Here is a 19,180-nt window from a genome sequence, read left to right on the forward strand (position 1 = left end):
GTTTAACCCTCAAATGGTTGACTGATTACTAACAACATAAAGTGGTTGGTTGTGAGTCATTTATGACTTGTTATTTTACATAAAGAAATAATTTTTCTCTTAAAATTATATGTTATGTCATTAACTATTGTTAATTATTGTGTTAAAATAAAAAGAAAAGGAAGTGTAAAAAAAGAAAATACATTTTTAATAATTGATAAATTAATAATTAATTGTTTTTTAATGAATTAGAATCTCGAAGATCAGATTCCTATATTTTATTTGTTGTTAATTTTTACTTAATTTGATTTACTTCAAAATATATTTTATATAAATAAATTTTTCATTAGGTTTGTCAAAAAACGTTAATAATTATAATAGAATCAGGATGATTGATATAATAATTAATCATCACAGATGATACCTAATAAAATCAAGAAACAAAACGAAAAAAGACAAGTGAAAAAGATTTTTTGCTCATGACAAATATTGAAGAAATAATTATTACATTTACACGTATTAGATATTTCTATGTTCTTAATCGATCCAATTTAGGAAGTGATTAATCATTAAATTTTTCTTATTTCATGTAATTCGCGTAGTGCAAATGAGATATCTATATACAACGAAGAATATTCCAATTCGATCGAATTACGTCAGTGACACGTGCTTACTTAACCTAACAATCGAATATCGTTCATATTTGTTATTGACGAACTTCGAACTAGATAACGATTCCATTCAAAGTTCAAAAAATTTATTGATTTTGAAATAATATTTGAATCACGTCAATATTTGTGAGAATTTGTGTGTAAACAGAAAAATATTTTAAATTTAATGTAGACATTATAGATGGAAGCACATGGACGTGCATAGAAGCGATCGCCATATTTAATCTAATTTCGATAACGTACATTAACTTACAAAAATATATGAATACTTCCATAAAAAGTATATATAAATATATTTTATATATTCATATACAAAACTTTTTAATATATCATATTAAATAATTATCAAATGCTATAGATAATAGATAATAGATATTAATAAATATTAATAAATATTAATTTAAAAAAGTTTCGAAAATATACATACAAATATACATATAAATATATAAATATACATAATATAATAAATATTTATAACTGTTTATTTTCAGATCTGTTTCAAACTTTATTCTTAAATTTTGATAATTAAATATATATAAAATATTAAAAACATATAAAAATTTTTTCTATAAAAGTGTTCAAATATTTATATAATTCATTGTATATAATTCATGCATCATATAATTTTGTTTTGAACTGTACTATAGATTAAATTAACTAGAATTCAATCATAGATCGAATTTATAATATTTACATTGAAAATCCATTGATTCATATATACTTTTATCTATTTTAACATAATTAAAATGAAATTTATCTACAATATGAAATAATATATTATTTATATCAATCGGTGCTGGAATTCTTTTAGTTTGAATTTCGCTCGTATTCGAAGCTTTTTCGTAATCATATCCATCGCGCTGTGCCACTTGTTACCGATCGAGAAAATGAGAAACGAACGAAGGAATTCTCAATTATTTCATAATGAAAATCCTGCCACGTAGATGAAAATTGCGAAAGTCGGCAAGAATTCGACACGAAGTGGTTGAATTTTTGCAATTGCGCACCACTGTTCCACGTTCAATTTCTGGTGAATGAACTTTCTCCCTTGTCACGTATCTGCATCTTTTCTTCTCCTTGTATTTTAATTAAGCCAAACCATCAAATGTCGGCATTCACATTTTCACTTTCGCGATTTATCGCGATTTCGACAAGTTAAAAAAAAAAAAAATATAAAGGAATTGCCTTATTTACCTTCCGATTCCAAAAGTATAAATTCCATGATAATATCGGGAATATCCTCGAGTTTTCCTTGCGATTTCTTTTGCGTTTACGATATCGAGATATTCATGATTGTATTATCGCTTCAAGTAATACATATATGTATACAAAATTTGCTATAGTTGATGATGAATAATTAATAAAAAAATAGTTATTTATTAACAGAAACATTCGTGTATCCATGATCTATTTTTATTTATTCTATAATAATCGAAAGTGGATCAGTCAATTCAAGAAAATTTTTTTTTAGCAGTTCAATATAGAAGTACATTCCCATCCATAAATATATGGATACTTTTTTAATTGTGATAATTATGTAGAAAAAAATTATGAAATTATTAATTAATTCCATTAAATTTTATTTTATTGTTAATGCATTTAATTCACTACTTACTTTTGTTAATCTTAATTATTCTATATTTATATATTTTTCCATATATACTGTCCATGCTTCTAAAAGTTTTATTATTCATAAATTTTTTCCTTATTTCAGATGTTATTTTCGGATTTGTCTATCCAAGGAATCCCATATTGCATTGCAGGATTATTAGAAAATTAATGTAAAAATACTTTCAATTATTTATAAAGTTTGAATAATTAAATTATTCAATTTATAATATACAATACAAATTTGTAATAAAACTTGAACATTATGATAATTGTAAATATCGATCGTTCGTTAAAAAAATGGCGTCTATCCAAACTTATGAAGGAGAGTGTACACGCAGTGTGTGAGTGCTTTGGTGGCAGACGCATATTGGGATCGCATCGCATCTATTAACGAGAGAGGCAGGTGTTCTACTATTCTGGGAATTATCTAGCGTTATCGCATGTTTGGCTCGCTTATTTTTTAGAAAGAATGAGAAAATCTGAGAGAAATGAAAAAAAAAAAATTCCAACGTTCGTTGTAAACGCAAAGAGTAAAACATTTTCAAAAAAATGGATAATTGTGTCTAATTATCGAAACGAAATATGTGTCTAATATTATTGACTGCACTGTTATTATATACTGCTGTAACCAGTGAAACGTGCGATCGAAAACAAAAATATTAAAAATTATATACATATATAATAATACGAGAACATTAAAACTAGGGTGGTGCAATGAACGAGATAAATACCCGGTAGAGTCTGAAAGCGCAAGACTACCAGTTTTGCAGCATTAATTAACCGAAGAACTGGTTATGCGTTCAAGACTAGATTCCGTTGGCGAGGTTATCGCAAAGTACTAGACTGTCGAGTTGATATTAGTGATACAAAGCGATCGAAAACAACTAGTTATTTTCATTCATTTTGTTGTCTTTTTCATTAAACTTTCCTTAAATGTTTTTATTTCTTGAGTTGATGTATAGTTATTTGTCACAATGTTTGAAAAATTTCATAGAAAATTTTAGAGATATAATATATATAATGATATTTTTTCCTTTATATATATATTTTTTAAATATTATTAACACTATAATAAACTAGAATTGATCATAAAAATTATAGAAATAAAAAATCAAATGATTGTAATAAATCTGAAAGTAGATATGGAATTTATAAAATATTAACTCTATTTGTTATATTAATTTAGAAAAATATTTAAATAGTTAATTATATAATATATATATATTGAATATATAATTATAATATATTATTATAAAAGATACATATATTTTTTAATTACTATTTCCTTTTTAAATTTTTCAAATCAAATTAGTTTAAAAAAAAATTTTTTTTAATTACAAATGGATCTATCCCTCTCTTTTTAAGTTTCTAAATCTATTCTAATATTTTTATAACGTGTATTAATTGTATATTTATAGTAATACTTTAAAAAATTTTGTATATATGATGTTTTATAAATCTTTTTTTATGGAAAATATTAAATATTTTCTTCGACACAATTGAAATACGACAGTTTGAAATAATTCCCCGGTTTTCGTGTATTTATCCAGGAAAAGGAAATTTATCTTGGACGAAGCGAAAGTCGTTTAAGAAAAAAGCTCGTTAAATTACAGTTTTTATAGAAGAGATAAAAATCGATAATCGCGTTCTGGGTATACTTTATAGGCTCGCGCAAGCTATAATTTCCCGCGATAGGCGTTTGCAATAAGATATAAAGTAAGAATATTCGCTGGTTTCCTCTGTTTCCACCTCGTAGGAAGCAATTATTGTCAAATTAATCTTGGCAATGGACTCGTCGGTGTGGCGCACATTCGAGCCGAGAGCATAAGTGCACTCGCCATTGTCTCGTCGTCGACCAACTTATTCTGAACTCACGGTTTTACAATTGAGGTGTTATAAATAGTAAAGAGTGAGAAATTCTCAAGAAAATTTGAAACGTACAGTTTGAAAGAATAGAGAAATGAAATATTTCTATAAATTAATGTAATATATGATATATAACATGTAAATTATAAATAAATAGTATTTAATATTTGCAATTAGATTCCATGCGAATAAAATATTTATTTTTCTTTTAATTATATCTTTTATTTCTGTTGGATATTGAAAATAGATTAAATTTTTCATACGTTATATATAGAAAATATAAATTCATAAAAATTTGTAATTAATATAAAAATTAATTATTATAAATAATTAAAATTATATTTTTATAAAAAAATTATTAATGATGATTGAGAAACTTGAGAGAAGACAAAAAAATTAACAAAAGAGATGTGCATTGGAAGGTTATGATGCATTGTTGAATATATTATTATTATGGATTTAAAAATAATTCCCTTTCACATACAAAATATGTAAAAATTATATACATAATATGCATAGAATAAACGATACATAAATATGTATTGGGCAAAACATATATAATATAATATAAAATAAAAAATATAATTTTAATTTTAATTTCATTATTAATTTTATCAAAATATGCATAAAAATTCACAATCTATAATAATTACTTAACATAGAATATTAACATTGATCAAATATTATTATTAGCTATGGACGCATTTCTATCGCGAGAGAAAAGAAAACTATGAAAATTCGGCAGAAGATTGAGAACCAGTGAGAACCAATGTTTAAAATGTTTCATGTGAGTTAAGAATCTGTCATTGCATATTACGCAGCACAACGAAAGTTTTATGTAACAAATATAATATATAACCTTTCGATTCATAGAGCTTTCGAAATTATAATATTATCGTATATATCCTAGGAATATATTTTACGCTTCGTAATTTTATGAGCATAACCTATAAAATATTTTTCACAAGCAGAAGAACGGAAATTTATCTATAAATTTATTTCAGTAGTAACATTAATTATTATTTTTCAATATTATTATACATCAATTGCAAATATTTGCATTAATTTTTCTCATATGAAATATTTATATATATTTAAATCAATGATAAATTATTTTATTAAATAAAAGGTAATTTTAAAATAATATATGTAATTGGAAAATATCTTACAATGGCTTCTATCAAATGACTTTTATATTGTACATAATTTATGTCAAAAGCAAACATCAAAATCACGGTTACAATCGAAAAGAAAAACGACTGTTTATCTATCGTAAATTATACGATAGTCAAGGTTTTATAAAACGTATGGTATCATACTACGTAATCAGAAAATAAACTAATGTTATGAAATCCAATAATCTTTTAATTTGTATAACAATTTTATTGCATAATAATATTGAATAAATAAGGATTCCTTTTTCCGATTCAGCATTACAAGTTATTATCAGAAAAATTAAAGTTTTGCTTCATTATTTTCTATTTTTGTTATTATTTATTATTATTATTTATTATTATTATTTGTTATTATTTATTATATATGATATCAAATTTTTTGTAGAAATAAAATCTAATAACTATTCAATAGTATTAATTATGAAATAATTAAATTGTAATTAAATAATTTTTCAATTATTATCTTTACTGGTTATGCTAAAGAAAACAATTATAAAATAAAATATAATTATTGAAACTTTTATTCAATATTTTTTGCATAAATAAAAAAAGTTCAATTTTCTTGGAAAAAGTTTGAATCAAACAAGAACATATATTTTTTTTTTAAATTAGAGATTAAAGTAAACAAATTCCATTACAAAATACATAAGTACATTATTGATTAGTTTGCAATCATTAATATATTCCACAAAATTTAAAAATGTAAAAAAAAGTTAGGTTAAGATTTCATTATTTCATATTACATTTATTACATATAAATAAAATTACTATTTATATGTAATAATAAAATTAATTAAAAACAAAATAGAAAAAATTTAAAAATACAGAAAATAACATTTATCAAAATTAATTAAATTTTTATTATTTTATTATTTAGGATATGTTATCATAATTTGAAAGATCATAAACTTCTATCGATAGAAAATATATTGTTATCAAGAGAATTTATTTTCATATCATCATTATAATCGGAACAATAAATCTTTTCCATAATCCACACTTTCAATACACGATTTTTAAATCCGAAATATTTTATATAACGTTAAAATCCGCTTGATCATGAAATAATAAATGTACAATAATTTAAATATATTCGTTTTTCATTATGAAAAGTATGTATATAAGCACATATATTGATTGATCTAATTTCAATGAGAGTATTCGAATATCTTTTATCAGGACTGAAATTGGCCGAGTATCGAGGAAGAACAATAATACCTCTGATCGAGTTATCGACTATTTGCTTTCCTTTTCGATGTCGATAAACAGAAAACCTAATGGACAGTCGTATAAAATGAACGCATGCGTTGTTTTACTATATTTCATCATATTTCATCAATTCATTCATGAAATTTTAAGATTAATTAAAAATTATAAACTTTTTAAAAAATTTTTGTATTTTTATATTTTATGATAATCAATAAACAAAGAAATATAAAGACTTTAAATTTAAGAAAATATTAATTCTAAATTTAACCTAATCTAATTTAATCAGCATATTTTATCTTTATTTATCAAATATTTACCAAATTATAAAAAAACAATAAAAGTTAAAAAAAAAAAAATACACTAAAGCAAAATTGAATCAAATTCTTCAAAAAAAACTAATATTCTTTAATTTTTAATATAGTTTTTTAAATTTATACATTTAATAGCTTTAAAAAAAACATTTATCTATAAAAAAAATAATAATTAAATTATTTCTCCTATTTTATGTAATAAATTCGTATAAAATATTATTTATACCAAATAATTTGTATAGTCATTTTGTGTGTTTCGACTTATATATGAAAGTACCTAGTGTATGCAAATAGGAACGATATCGTTCAACATGGTCATCAGGAAACGTAATTCGATCATTTCTCGCAATTGTATACGTACGCTATTCTATAGGAAGTAATTCTAATAAAATGAATTCGCATAACGAGCTACCGTGCTCGTCGTGCAAAGTGAGAGCCGCTATTGTTCGGGTTGGTATTCGTGGTTCAAGAAAGAGAGGTTATGGTCCTAGACTTGGTGTGCAACGACGTTTTACTTTCTACGAAAATAAAACACATAATAATTTTAGTCGGTGAGAGAAGAGAATCTTTACGGTGCATTTAAGTTGCAAAAAGTATTCAATACGTAAATAATAACTCGTGTAAAAATCAAGTATCATAAAAAGTGTCTTATTGTGAAATGAATTTGAAATCTGTCCCAAACTTGTTAAAATGTGTATAGCTGAAATAATTTAATCTAATCATTCATAATTTCCTTAATAAAAAAAAAGGAATTATAAAGAAGAAAAGAAATTAAATACAGGAAAAAAATGATTATAGATTAAAAATTTTATAAAATAATATTTTACAAAATAAATATAGAAGAGAAATTTCATCAAACACTGTGTGTCGTAGTTTTTTCAAAAAAATATTTTTATTTTTTTTTATTATCATTTCTAAAATATTTTAAATTTATGAATAATTGTTAGTTTCTATTAAAATTTTAATTCAAATAACAAAAGTTAATATTTTCTCTTACGTGACATGCTTTTCGTAATAAAATTTTTTCAAATCAAATACAATTAACAAGTTAATCAGTTCTGTTTACAATATCAACGAATTCGTCACAATCTATTCTCGTGAAAAAGATAATTGTAAAGAACATTGATAAAGTCAGAATGTGAATAGAACGATGCCTATTGTAAGTGACGAGATCTACACAACCATTCTTTATTGAGCGTCTGCACCCTCGGCTACTCGTGGGAAGTAATTATTGGCAGATTAATTCCGACAACGAGCCACCACGGCGGCGAATTGGCCCTTCCATTAAAGGAACGGTTCATTCGATCATTGTTTTCGTCGCGGTGCCACGAGACTCTATCTCCAGAGAGACTGCGCCCACGTCTATCATTCGATGCGTTGAAATGTAATCTCTCGATGCTTTCGAAACTAGATGGCATTGTCCGTTAGTCTTATATCTCTTTCTCTTTTTATCTTGTACAAAATTCTTTGCCGGAAGAAAGTTACACACGACATGTGGACACTCGATGTCTTTTCGTTCTTTATGCAGTGTCATTATGGACATGGTTGAAGTTATCAATTAGAAAAGAGAAGTCTAAAGGATATAAATAGAATGATAGAAAAGTGAAAATATTTGTTGTTAGATATTGTAAGTTTGCACAATAGTGACTGATAACGTCAATATTTCAATTTTTATTATTAAATAGTACAGGATTAATAATCCAACGCTATATGGTTTGTTTGATTATTAATTTTTGTTTCTCGACGAAAACTAAACATGTTTCAGATAGAGATATAAAAGTTTTAATACTCTATTTTATTATTATAATTTATTTTTATGTTTAAGAAAAAATTACAACAATTAAAATAGTTTTATAAATACTATTATATATAAATATTAAAATTTATATATATATTAATACATATTATTGAAATATTTTTTTATTTTATAAAACCATAAAATTAATGAAATATTGGAAAAATTTTATTATTTTTGTTTATCAATTTTTTTGTCTATTCCTACAATCAAATATTTCTTGAGATATTATGTTATCTATCTTTTAAATCACTTCTTTTATTTTTTTAACATTGAAGATATAATTTTAGTTGAGTTAGCTTCCATTGAAACGAAGTGTAATCTATATTAAATAAATCAAAAAAATTTCCTATCTTTACTGAATTGAAAATAATTTATTCCGATAAAGAAATATTACGTAGATTCCCTAATTTATGTAAAAATTAAATCATAAAACACTTGAATTTTTAATTACTATGACGAAATGTGATGAATTTACTTCGAAAAATTTTTAAAAATGTACGTAACAAAGAAAATATTTGAGAAAATAAAAGAAAATAAACAGTTTAAAATAAATAACAATACCTTATTGTCAACATTTCTAAAATACCGAAAATATTTCTTGGTGGTGACATCTCTCTCATAATTATCCTAAATATAAGAGTATATACAAGAGTATATATAAGTCAAGTTGCATAAAGAAGGTTAGTTACGACTATCACTGTGAAGAGAAAAGAAATACCAATGTAGTAATAAAAAGTCGTTGAATAGTAGTAAAGTATGAACAATATAGAATTGTTTCTATGGTTGAATGAACAGTTAAAAGGCTGAGTGAGCGCGAAAAGAAAAGAAGAGAAAATCGCGATGAAAAAGGGATTAGAAATTTCCAAATCGATAGAGGTTAGTGCTAGTGACAATGATTGTGGCGCTTATGTCGTGTTTTTATTTTTTGTTAGATCGTAAAAATTAGCTTAACTAAATTATTAACATAGCTATTCAAGTAAGATCGCGATCTTCATATTTTATGCTATTCATGAATTCCATTATCCTGTCTGAGATGTAGTTTCATGTTATATCGATATTTTACGGAAATTGTGTTCGAAACGTGCAACCTATCATATAGTCATGTCGATCGATCTCGATAATCCGGAAATTACAACTAATTGAAAAGTTGCAAGCCACGCACAACATGGTTCGCAAGATTGCAATTTTTTATTAGATTCATCTTTTTGAATAGCATTACATATCAAAATAAAAAAGAAAATTTCAATAATTATACAATTTTGATTTTTTTCATTTCATTGTAAAATGAATGTCATTCTATTAAAGATATTTGGAATGAAAAATTTAAGAATATCTTGAATGAATCGTTTCGATCTAGATTCGTATCGATATGTATCGACTAGCCGGAAATAGAAGCCTGTCGAGTAGGCAAGTGCGGACAAGGAAGGAGTAGTAATCAGTGGACTTCCTGTATCCAAAGTCTTGACTTCGTCGTCTCGTCAGCATTTCTCCATAGCGGTTCCGGCCGATCGAACAGCCGTTCAAATATTCTCAAGATGAATGTGTGGTTCGTTCGATCGTTTAGAAAGCGAACGTATCGATATAGCAGTTTTGTTTTTTCGTTTACCTAAGAATTGGAAAAAGCAAAATCGAATATCCTCTGTGTATCTCGCTTAAACAATATTAGAGATTCAACGTATTCCATCTTATAATCCAATTTTATTTTTCTATATACCGACGGATGATATAATACAATGAACGAAAAATTCAAAGATTGTCAAGATGTTTTATATTCACACTTTTTTCTTTTAATTTTACTCAAATAATAATTTATACAAATAATAAAACAAAAAATTTTTATTTTTTAGGTTATATTATATCTCGATAAGCTGCAGATCATTGTGTTACGCTATATATAGAAAATGAATATAGAAAATAGAAAGTAAATATCTGAATATTTTTGTGTTCCATTGTATAATTCAGGTCAAAATCGAATTGAAGAAACTGATAAAAAAAAATAGTGTATGTGAAATCAAAACTCTTACAGGTATATACATATAAATACTATAAATTATAGTTGTAAATTTATTTATTATTTTTTTTAATTTCTCTAATTATTCAGGAGTGTCTTTTCTCCGGTTCGGCTCTCGATATCCTCAATTGTAAATCCAGAAGTGAAAAAAAGAACAAGTATAAAATCGCGCCGACAGATTAACGAGATCGATGAAAAAAAGAAAACGCAGCAGACGAGCGCGAGCGTGGATGGATCATAATTTCACGGTGATGAGCTTAAACCGGCAATAACTCAGACGGCACGAGCAACAAACGATTCGCGTGTAAACCCGTATTCGCGGTAATGGGGCATGCCCCGTTACAAAATCACCTTTGCCAGAGAATGTTCGAATGCTTTCGTTGCATCGAGCATGTCGACTCCGGTGAAATTTCAACTCCGCACGGCTAATTAGAATTGAGATGTGTATTATGGGTCGCGACAATGCCTCGTGGAAACGATAACGACCTGGCAATTAGACTGGGCTGGCCGCTGCTCCTTAGGTATTTCTACACCTATTTGGATATTTCTATACTTCTGGATGCAGAGGCTCACCAAACCAGAAATCGAACAACCGTTTTTTAATTCTCGTATTCTTATCTTAAGAAATCTATTTCTACCGTTATTTACGTCGTTTTTATAATATACGTATTACGTAGAAAAAGTTTAATGAACTCGTTAATTAAACAAACTTCAGGCTTATAGAAAGATAAGAGGACAAGACGTGGTTATATGATCATGGTTTTTCAATGATAAGATTTGAATGATGGATGTGACACGTGTGGAATAAGCGTGTGTATATGGATTTTCAAGAGGAGAACAGGGATTAAATTTTTGTTTTTGGATTGTTGTTAATGTAGTTTAAAAAAAATTCACTAAAGTTTAAATTAAATAGTATTTATATATCTGGGTAATAAGAAGTTGATTTTCAAGGTATTATAATTTATTTTAAACATTATTAGAAATATTTGCTTCCATTAAATCTTTAAAATTGAACAATTTTGTTCAATTTCATCTTAATTTTGCTTTCATTCTTTTGCTTTCATTTTGAAAAATAGAATTTTCGATAATTAATTAATTAACAATTATTTATAAATGAAGAAAACAATTATTTTGTTTTTTAATATTATCTTAAATCTAATTTTCATTTTCGTTACTATTTTTTTTTTAATTAAACTTTTAATGCACAAGTTTTACTATAAAATTGTAAAAATAAATTTTGATACATTTTTAATTTTTTTATTTAAATTGACATAAGTATACCCTTATTTCTTAATTAATTAACGATCATTTATAAATGAAGAAACTTTTTTAATATTAATCTAATTTTCGTTATTATTTTTTTTTTAATTAAACTTTTAACGCACAAGTTTTATTATAAAATTGTAAAAATAAATTTTGATACATTTTTAATTTTTTTATTTAAATTGACATAAGTGTACTCTTATTTCTTTAAAATTAGAGAAGTGCCCTTTCCCACGAACAGAAATTCCAGTACTGAAATTAACCTCGTCATGAAAACGTTCGCATATCATCATCAGTGGCACGATCGCGCGACTGCACGCGGAGAAGTTAAAGGGTCGGTACCCGTTACGACGCACACGGGTCATCCGATTCAAATGATGACGACTGTGATGACGATGAAGAGCATCATGACGACGAGAATAAGAGCTGCGAGAACCATTCTTTATCTCTGTTTCTCCCGTTACCGTGTGCGGTACACTCTATCTGTCGCGTCTCGCGCGCTTCGTGTCCTCCTGTCAGTTGGCGTGGTGCGCTCGAACGAGCGACAAGTGTCTCGAGTCGTACGCTCTGAACCTTCGCTTGTCCCATGAGCAACTCGAGCAAAACGCGGTAATTTCTGTCTCGTAGTCTGTTTCCTATAATTAACTTCGGGTTACACATTTTCCTCCGATTGTTTCCGTCAAGTCGCGCTACAATACGAGAAAAATCTTCTTTCCGTTGCGATCATGATATCGACTCGATATGCGCGATAGTTTCGAATGATTAGCTCGAAATATTCTTTTTCGTCTATTTTTGAGACGCTATATATATGAAAGCTAGCCGGTCAATCGTACGTCGTATGTAACTAAGGTTTTGTTGTTGGTATCAAATTTCCGGCATCTTGTCGAATCTGTCGGTAAACGGTTCGATAGTCGTCGAAAGCGCGTTGAGTTTGACAGTATCGGAATCTCGAACGATTCAACAAAACTCGTGATTGGGAAATACAAATCTATCGAAGATCAGTAAGTACATGAATAACATAATAGATATTTAGTATTTATACCAGTTATTGTGTGTACTTTTGACATTATTTTGAGAATTCTTGTTTGTTTGAATGTTTAAAACTATTTTTCTCTATTTTCGTTTCCACTTTTCAAAGTGTATTCAAAGTGTAATTTCCAAGTGAAATGTTTAAAAAATCTTAAATAAGAAAAAAGTTATCATGTTTTAAAGAACAAAAAACCAGTTATTATGTTTTATTTGTTATATTTTTTTTATCGAATACTAATGCACCCTACCGGGTAAATTATTCGTTTATCACAAAGTTAGGTTATGTTTTACCAAAAGATTCTTCGCAAGGATGCATTATAAAAATTGACTATTTATTGTATGGCACATGAAATAATTTTAGTCATGGATTATTAAAATATATGAATTAAATTTATTTTTAAATTAATTGATTTCTAATAATTTAAATATATCTTATGGACATTATATTTTTTATTTAACAAAAAACAAAAGATTCTAAAATTCTTGGTTATCTTGATAAGTTTTAAATTATACCAATCATTCGAAACTAAAATAATATAAATGTTTTATTAATTGAAATATATTTATTTAACAAGTTAAAATTTATTATGTAAGAAATTGATATAAATATGGTAAATTTGCAAATATTTTAAATTTCTCGTTAATTTGAATAGGACAAATAAAAGAAAGTAATCATTGCAGAAGAAACTTTTTAGAGAATATTTTTTTCTCGCAATATAGATCGCAAAAAAATTTTACCGAGATTGTTGGACAGTCTCATTTCGACGAGTCGATTAACTTGCTACCCACGTGAACGCGTGCAGGGCAGTTCTTGCGTTGCGAAAGAAACAGATCGATTTTAAAGCTCGTTGAAACGTTCGTCTCTCTGCCGAAGCAATCGAGCATACGAGTCGAGAGAACTGAACGCATACTTATAGCCGTTTTGCAATTCGATTCACCGGTGCGTGCACTCGCTGTCTCGGGAATAATACCCCAGCTGGGCTCGAACCTCCGGCATTTTATATTTTTTTAATTTTAAATTTAACATCCCTCAACTCGCATCAAATCCATTAATTCCACTGTCCTCGTTCAATATCCCTTGTCATCGCAAATGGAAATTCCCGTTACAATGATTTCTTTCCTTCTCCCCCGTCTTTGAAATATTTTTCTTTCATTTTTCTTTATATCTTCGATTGACATTAATCTTCAAATATAACGAATTTCATCGTTTCGATAACATCTTTCGAGACTTTCAATAAAATTTGTAATTTAAATTTAAATTCAAATCAAGTTGAAATAAGAGGAACATGGGTTTTAAAGTTTTATTTTTTCAAATTTACTTTATATAATATGTATTCGGTAAAAAGAAACGATTTATATAATACCGATTAAGTGAGGTTAGGTTAAGTTTGGAACGAACGTATTTCTTTACGCTCAAACTTGTGTATATATTATATTTTTATTCGTCGATTTTATCATTATATCCGCTATTAAAAAATACGAAAAGAATTTTTGATAAAAAAAATGATCAGAAATTATTCGTTATTTCGATCATTTGCGCGATAAGCGGTACGGAATCAAGATCAGTGAAGCAAGGGACATCTAGGGAGACGAATGTGTTCTAAAACGCATTCGGGCCACGGGAACGAGTTTTAACGTACATATTTCTCCTAATGTTTCCTTGTTCCCGGCAAATACAATGAACACAGCCGTTGCGATACGATCTTTTCGTTTGAAGCTTCGGTGAAAGCGTACCACGAATTAAGTTTTATCCTGCAACTTGTCGAAGCTGAACGAAATTATTGCTCGTTATATCGATACCGGCTACTTTCCAACCTAGCGTTATTCGATTTCTTTGTTACGTGCTGTTGCGGTCCTCCTCCCCCCCCCCCCATTGATCGATTTATATCCCTCTTGATTGACATTTTTCGTCGTCATCGGAATTATTCGCTCTCGAAAAATCTCCATTTCGATGATCCCACAATCTCGCGTTGCGTTGTTTCCCATCGACGGAGTTGGCGATTTATGGCCAGCGACACCTGTTGTCGTATCTTGTTACGTTTGTGCCGGACGGAATTTGAACGAGCGACATAATAAAAAAAAAAAAATTGTAATTGCAATTGGAAACAGTGCACAGTGTGAATCGCTAATGTAACTGGATAATATTTGAGAGAGAAAGAATTGCAATAGCTAACAGAAAGTATTTGCACATTATTATTGTATTTATTATAGCATTTAGATATTAATTAATTGGGTCAATGTATATTATATTTCGTATCATTTAGGTAGCACTTTCATATTATTATAAAAATGAAATCTAGAACAGGATAAGAAAATGCTTCATTGAAAAATAAATAAAGATATATGTGCAAATACTTTCTATAATCATTGTATATTATTTATCATTTAATATACTTCAAATATACATTTTTTTTATAAAAAAATTAATATATTTTTCAATGTAACAGATTAATTTTTTTAATACATACGCACACATATATATATATATACATGTGCGTGTAAAAATTATTTAAATTAAAAATCTTTTCTTTGTGGTATTAATGGTTGTAGAGATTTCGAAGACATTCTGTATTATATAAAAAATCCAGATTGTATTATACTCGCTTACATAAAATAAATTTATGTAAATGTTTTCCATCGTTGTAAATCTTTCGTAATAATTCGTAATAAAAATTAAAGAATGTTGTGACAATCACGAAAATGGCATTTGTCCAGTTAGATTGGCAATCCGTTATACTATAGTCTGTGTGATGTAAATGAGTTTGTTTGTGGTATGCCGCATCGACTTCCTTCGCTGTCGGTCGCGTAGGAATACATTATCTTTTATTACTCGACTCGACGTCGAGTACTTCTCTTCTCTCCGACTGCATTGTTTCCGTTGGAAAATCACGAGTACCCCCTTGATTGCGCACCTAGAATTTTCTCCTAGTTGATTTCCAAGCGCCGCCTTTCGTCAAGTCGGTGACCTTTGAATTTCGCCTCCGGCTACTGACAGTTGAATGTAAACGAAAGCGGAAAAGGAAAAAAAGATGCTCGTTTGTGTCGCGAGCTTCAACCCGATTGCTTCAGGAAATTCCTTAACCCTTTTTTACCAACAGTGAAATATATAGACATTCAACGTTCGATATAGCATACCATATTATTTAGAATTGAAACGAACCCAAATAAAGGTAATCAAAAATTCTATTTAAATTTTATTAAAATATCATATATATATATTTATAAATGATAATAATTATAAAATTGTCTTTGAATAAAACAAATAATATACGATCAATTTTTATGAAAAAAATTATTTAAAAAATCCAAAATAAAATTTGATATATTTTTATAAAATAAATATTACCGTTTATTTAGAATCTAAAATATCTTATATATTTATCTTATAAGATAAGATTTTAAGATTTTAAAGTTTTAAAAAAAATTCAAAATTCATAATCAGATGGTGAAATTGTTCCTTAAGCGCTTTCATCGATCGCAATTTGAAGGGAGGGGGGGAATCTCTTCCTGCTGTAGCGAAGGAACGTTAATATTTTCCACTTCCTTCCGGACTTGCGACCTTCCCCCAACTAAAGCTCGTCCTAACTCGTTTAACCAGCGGTGTTAGTGTGTATAGTAAACACGCGGTTGGATGACAGAGAACGTATCAGCCAGCTTCTAACCATTTGCCTTTCTCTGCATTCACTTTACGCACGTGTTCACACTTGAAGACGAGCAATTAACTGTCCTAGTGTTTGAAAACTTGTTAACTGTACCATATTATCGTTTGCATATTTATTTCTGTGCATGTTGATTTCTTTATATATTATTCAATATCGATGGTTAATTGATTAAATTATAAACAATTGAAATTTGCATTAAATAGATAATAGTTGAATTGTTTATAAACTTCAATCAATATTTTTATATCAACTTTTGTATTTGTTTTAACCTTCGATTATTAAAAAATATTTTTTACGTATTATATTTCTGTAGAATTGGATAAATTTTATTTAAATAATGATTAAATTCTTTTTTTTTAATACTAAAATAGAATAAATAAAATTAATTTCATTCTTGGAATGGATCCGGACTTAACCTATTTTCGAGAAATGCGGTTAATTCGGAATTCTTATTGCTTTATCATCAGTTCGTTTACCTTTGAATTATGTAGACATTAGGGTTAAAAGAAATCGAATGTTCAGATTAAAGTATCGATTGCAATTCGAAGAGCGATGATAAGTGTTTAACGAGATCGTATATTTACTTTCTACTGAATCTTCAATGAGTCAACCAACAAGATACCGGTCAAGCCTGAAGTGATATTATGTAATTCTATACTTCGACGAAGTCGATATAAACTTTTGGGCCTATGCATACAGATATACTAATACAAATATACGTATTTGGCTCGAGTCCAACCAACTGAAACATAAGTTCATGAATAAGAAAAGAGAATTTTATTTGTCGAAAATTTATTTATTCTTTACGGATAAATCTGTATAAATGAAATTCGACTTTATTTAAAAAGAGATAATTTATATTTATAAATAAAAAATAATTAAGATGTCATTTATTTTACAAAGAAAATTTTTGACAATTTTAATACTCTTGTAATTTCTAACTAATTTAAAATTAACTCCTATTTTTTATATTGTTATTAATTAAATTACCATTTATTAATGATTCGCGATTATTCCTCCATATATCGTATCTTCGATGTATTTTTACTTGCTGAAGCATGATATGATCCACGAGAGAACAATTGCATAATTCGTCGTATTACGCATAGCCAGATCGAAACACGACGAATGTGAAATCATCAGGAAAAAACTCATTGTGGATTTGTGGAAATGCAACATCAGACACATTGTTTTTCGCGGGAACACATTGATAGTGGATTTCTAAGCTTCTTTTTATAGAACATGTCGTTGAATCGTGCACTCGACGGATCTGTTACGTTCGCATTTTTCGTGCATCTGTGTATATGTGTATGTGTGGAATGTTCGTTCACAGCGTGTCGCTTCAAAAAGATCGGCGATAAAAGATGCCCTACAAAACGTGGTTACATAATGGGTGACTTCCTAATCTCGAGCCCATTTCGTGGAGGTGTATATGCATCTATTGTCTTTAGATGTTCGATGAAAAAATAAAATCGATCGAATATGCGACGAAATTAGGGTTACCCGTTGAGGTTCATATTCGTAGTTTACATTACATACCTTGAATCTTGTTATCTTCTCATCTGGACGCACGCGCATACTCACGTGCGCGCATGCGCACACACTCGCCTGTTGTACAGTAAAATATAAGGTATAGAAATATAAGAAACATATGAAAAATTGAAAGATAACTCACATTATTACATAATGAATCATAAGATCAAATTATTGAAAATTTGATCACGATTAATATTATTATTTTTGGATCATAATGCTGATTCCATTTTTAAGGTAAGATTTTAAACAGTGATCAAAGTGTTACGTTGTAATATTTAATAACGTGATGAAACATGTAGCGGCGATTCTTCATACTTTCGTCCATACTTTCACTCTCTTTTACAATCCGTTCTAATCAATGTAGGTTCTATTTTTTTTTTTTTTTAATAGGAAATAGTTCACTTCCGGTATAGCCTAGTTTCGTCGATCGATAACTTTTTTGTTAATTAAACGGCTGTTACACTATTCCATCGCGCTAGAAAGGAATTTCAGTATTTAAAAATTGATGGTCGAGCATTTCTCGTTGGATAGTTTTCTCTCGAGCATGCTCACTATTCATCACTGATATCGGAAACGGAAGTTGGCGCGATAAGAGGTAGATATCGTGTACTAAAAAATTGCTGGAATCATTTTAATACCGATTGCTGGAAATATAATGGGATTTTGGGGAAAAATTTAGAAATAATGGATTTTTATTAACGAAAACAATGTATTTGATAATGAAGTAACAGAAGAAAACAAAAAATCGAATTTTTATCAAAATTTAAATAAATATTATTTCATTCGTTGATTATAATTCCGTTCATTCTTCATAGAAATACCAAAGAAATACGGTCTTTTTTTATTTCCGAAAGTGTGAAAAATAAATAACGCTTGACAGATTTTATCATCGGTTGTACTCGTTAAAATTGGTAATGAATAGTTGAGATTCGCAATAACGACGCTTATATCGCGGTGAAATCATCGATGACGAGTCACGAGAGAAACGCTTGTTAAAATGTCTCGGCGAGAATTAGACTTTCGATTCTTTCTTCGATCTTTGGACTTACGATAGAAACC

General features: G+C 27.9%; 1 protein-coding gene and 1 long non-coding RNA gene across 2 annotated transcripts in view; both read left to right on the top strand.

Moving 5' to 3' along the window:
* Positions 1–19,180, top strand: part of LOC409514 — a 31,688-nt gene that overhangs the window by 3,556 nt on the left and 8,952 nt on the right. The window lies entirely within an intron of this gene.
* Positions 9,033–11,669, top strand: LOC102653684. Its single transcript, XR_408337.3, has 3 exons — positions 9,033–9,496; positions 10,468–10,646; positions 10,722–11,669. It is a non-coding gene; the product is annotated as an uncharacterized LOC102653684 (long non-coding RNA).

The sequence above is a fragment of the Apis mellifera genome, linkage group LG16, assembly GCF_003254395.2.
Source record: "Apis mellifera strain DH4 linkage group LG16, Amel_HAv3.1, whole genome shotgun sequence".
Taxonomy (NCBI): domain Eukaryota; kingdom Metazoa; phylum Arthropoda; class Insecta; order Hymenoptera; family Apidae; genus Apis; species Apis mellifera.